Here is a 4761-nt window from a genome sequence, read left to right as displayed (position 1 = left end):
AATAGCCTCCAACACTCTACTCAGCAACTTGGATGCAGTCTATCACACTGCCATCTGTTTTGTCACCAAAGCCCCATATACTACCCACCACTGTGACCTATATGCTCTCGTTGGCTGGCCTTCGCTTCATATTCGTCGCCAAACCCACTGGCTCCAGGTCATCTATACGTCTTTGCTAGGTAAAGCCCCGCCTTAGCTCACTGGTCACCATAGCAGCACCCACCCATAGCATGCGCTCCAGCAGGTATATTTCACTGGTCACCCCCAAAGCCAATTCCTCCTTCGGCCGCCTTTCCTTCCAGTTCTCTGCTGCCAATGACTGGAACGAACTGCAAAAATCACTGATGCTGGAGACTCATATCTCCCTCACTAACGTTAAGCACCAGCTGTCAGAGCAGCTCATAGATCACTGCTCCTGTAAATAGCCTATCCAACTACCTCATCCCCATACTGTTATTTATTTTGCTCCTTTGCATCCCAGTATCTCTACTTGCTCACTCATCTTCTGCACATCTACCACTCCAGTGTTTAATTGCTATATTGTAATTATTTCACAACTATGGCCTATTTATTGCCTTACCTCCCTTATCCTACCTCATTTGCACACACTGTATATAGACTTTTTCTATTGTATTATTGACTGTATGTTTGTTTATTCCATGTGTAACTCTGTGTTGTTGTATGTGTCGCACTGCTTTGCTTTATCTTGGCCAGGTCGCAGTTGTAAATGAGATTTTGTTCTCAACTAGCCTACCTGGTTAAATAAAGGTTAAATATTTTTTTTTCATAAAAATGTGTAACAGTGAATGCTGTGATTTTCCCTGCATCTGTCACTGACACCTCGTTCGTTGACCCCACGATGTGTGAATAGTCTTATATTGCTAAACCTTGCCCTCACGTTTGCTGAAGATTTGCCAAGTGACTTATGACATGACAGTGGCTTATTTTGGCACATTGCGCTCACCATATAAAGTGGTCTAACTAAAATGTTAATCAGACTGTGTCCAACATTTAGCAGGCCCTACCCTTGTTGTAATGGGACTATCTAGGCAACCAACATTGTTTCTAAGCATGAATGCACTCAAAACAGTTTTTATTGTTAAAATGTACACATTAATACAGTGTATTTATCTACAAAATAACATTTAAAAAAATTTATTGAACTTTGTGCAAACTATTTCCACATTTAGAGTATATTAAAAAAAACATGAACAACCAAAACTGGCTGACAGGGTAGTACAAATAGTGAGAAAATACTTAACATGCAAAACAGATTCAATAAAAAAATAAGATATTATTTATTTTAACAGGAAATTGGTCCATGATTTACCATCAACAGATTTTGTGAATATACAATGTAGCACAAAATACTTCTCTATGGCATTCATTTTAAAATGAGAAAGTTAGGATTTCTGGTTAGTCACAATGCTCTCACTCTATATTCCTCCACAATAGGGTGTTATACCAACATATATGCATCCAGTAAACAAACAGCTTGCAAATTCCAAACAACTCTCCTAAAAACCACATGGATCATAGTCAGTTGGAAATTGAGAAACCCGATCACAAATATACTGATTTTTTAAAAATAATAATAAAGTGTCCATTGAGAGGTTGATGCCCAGCTCTAGCCTCCTCTTGGTGGTCTATGAGCATCCTGGCATGATTTACTACAGCAGAACAGTAACTTTCCCAGGGACTACTACACATGGAAACTGGTCTACTGGTATTAATAAATCTGGTTCAGTACATTACATATTTATGTATATGCTCAACATTGTACATCGTCCACGACAAAACAATCAAATAATAAGAAAACAGCTATAATAATAAATCAAAGAAAGCAGCATTTGTGATGTAAAATGTGCTTTAAAAAACATTTTGTTCAAAGCCTTCCGTTTTTCTCCATATGTATGCCATTCATCAGATTGAGAAGTCAGGAATTGAAGGAGTGTGTTTTGCATAAAGTGAACACAAATAGCTATTCCTTATTCTCAAAGATAGAACTCTGACATCAAACAATTAATCTCACTTTCCTGTGAAATGTGTCGAAGTCCCCTCTCGCCAACAAAAGTGATGACTTCACAGATACCTTAATCTTCATAAACTCAGTTTAAAAAATGCTACATATCTGAAAATAACATATGGCAATGCAGACAATAGCAAAAATAAACAATGGAAAAACTGCAACTTAAAAGAAACCTTGGAAATAAATACTTAATGGAATAACAATGCTGTCCAATGTTAATGAATTATACACCTCTGAAAAAACAATGTGTTGACTCACAACCAAATTCTTGATAAAAAAAATCTACCTTGTCACATACACCAAGTGTACAAAACATTAGGAACATGAGACTGACCAGGTAAATCCAGGTGAAAGCTATGATCCCTTCTTGGTCACCTGTTAAATCCACTTCAATGAGTATAGATGAAGAGGAGGAGACAGGTTAAAGAATAATTTTTAAGCCTTGAGCCATGGATTATGTACAGTGGGGCAAAAAAGTATTTAGTCAGCCACCAATTGTGCAAGTTCTCCCACTTAAAAAGATGAGAGAGGCCTGTAATTTTCATCATAGGTACACTTCAACTATGACAGACAAAATGTGAGAAGCAAAAAATCCAGAAAATCACATTGTAGGATTTTTAATGAATTTATTAGCAAATTATGGTGGAAAATAAGTATTTGGTCAATAACAAAAGTTTCTCAATACTTTGTTATATACCCTTTGTTGGCAATGACAAAGGTCAAACATTTTCTGTAAGTCTTCACAAGGTTTTCACACACTGTTGCTGGTATTTTGGCCCATTCCTCCATGCAGATCTCCTCTAGAGCAGTGATGTTTTGGGGCTGTTGCTGGGCAACACGGACTTTCAACTCCCTCCAAAGATTTTCTATGGGGTTGAGATCTGGAGACTGGCTAGGCCACTCCAGGACCTTGAAATGCTTCTTACGAAGCCACTCCTTCGTTGCCCGGGCGGTGTGTTTGGGATCATTGTCATGCTGAAAGACCCAGCCACGTTTCATCTTCAATGCCCTTGCTGATGGAAGGAGGTTTTCACTCAAAATCTCACGATACATGGCCCCATTCATTCTTTCCTTTACAGGGATCAGTCGTCCTGGTCCCTTTGCAGAAAAACAGCCCCAAAGCATGAGGTTTCCACCCCCATGCTTCACAGTAGGTATGGTGTTCTTTGGATGCAACTCAGCATTCTTTGTCCTCCAAACACGACGAGTTGAGTTTTTACCAAAAAGTTCTATTTTGGTTTCATCTGACCATATGACATTCTCCCAATCTTCTTCTGGATCATCCAAATGCTCTCTAGCAAACTTCAGACGGGCCTGGACATGTACTGGCTTAAGCAGGGGGACACGTCTGGCACTGCAGGATTTGAGTCCCTGGCGGCGTAGTGTGTTACTGATGGTAGGCTCTGCAGGTCATTCACTAGGTCCCCCCGTGTGGTTCTGGGATTTTTGCTCACCGTTCTTGTGATCATTTTGACCCCACGGGGTGAGATCTTGCGTGGAGCCCCAGATCGAGGGAGATTATCAGTGGTCTTGTATGTCTTCCATTTCCTAATAATTGCTKCCACAGTTGATTTCTTCAAACCAAGCTGCTTACCTATTGCAGATTCAGTCTTGCCAGCCTGGTGCAGGTCTACAATTTTGTTTCTGGAGTCCTTTGACAGCTCTTTGGTCTTGGCCATAGTGGAGTTTGGAGTGTGACTATTTGAGGTTGTGGACAGGTGTKTTTTATACTGATAACAAGTTCAAACAGGTGCCATTAATACAGGTAACGAGTGGAGGACAGAMGAGCCTCTTAAAGAAGAAGTTACAGGTCTGTGAGAGCCAGAAATCTTGCTTGTTTGTAGGTGACCAAATACTTATTTTCCACCATAATTTGCAAATATATTAATTAAAAATCCTACAATGTGATTTTCTTTCTCTCATTTTGTCTGTCATAGTTGAAGTGTACCTATGATGAAAATTACAGGCCTCTCATCTTTTTAAGTGGGAGAACTTGCACAATTGGTGGCTGACTAAATACTTTTTTGCCCCACTGTATGTCTGCCATTCCGAGTGTGAATGGGCAAGACAAAATATTTAAGAGCCTTTGAACAGGGTATGGTAGTAGGTGCCAGGTTGAGTGTGTCAAGAACTGCAACGCTGCTGGGTTTCACACTCAACAGTTTTCCATGTGTATCAAGAATGGTCCATCAACCAAAGGACATCCAGCCAACTTGACACAACTGTGGGAAGCATTGGGAGTCAAATTGGGCCAGGATCCCTGTGGAAAGCTTTCAAAACCTTGTAGTCCATGCCCTGACAAATTGAGGCTGTTCTGAGGGCAAAAGGGGGTGCAACTCAATAGTAGGAAAGGTTTTCCTAATGTTTTGTGTACACAGTGTATATCATCACTGATGCACGGAATTTTGCAAAACATGAGTTAGGATTTGGCCCGTAAAATTGTAAACATAAATGCTCTCCGGGTTCCATTTCCATCTCTCTAAATTATAAAGTTATTACACCATGCTAAGGTCAACTATGGCACTGTACTATACCTTTGTTCTTCCATACTGTACTGAAGGCACAATGCACATTTAAGTTACGATGATACAGAGCAGGAGAGGATTTTGGGAGAGGCATAGGGTCCTACAAAGCCGTGGTTCATATAAACCTACTGTCCTATTGAAATCAATGGATATGCTTAGCACCCATCACATGTTTCAAGTTTAAAGTGCATACAGTACACACACGCT

This window comes from Salvelinus sp. IW2-2015, linkage group LG5, assembly GCF_002910315.2.
Source record: "Salvelinus sp. IW2-2015 linkage group LG5, ASM291031v2, whole genome shotgun sequence".
Classification (NCBI taxonomy): domain Eukaryota; kingdom Metazoa; phylum Chordata; class Actinopteri; order Salmoniformes; family Salmonidae; genus Salvelinus; species Salvelinus sp. IW2-2015.
The sequence above is the reverse complement of the archived record's forward strand: the minus strand, read 5'-3'. Positions refer to the sequence as shown.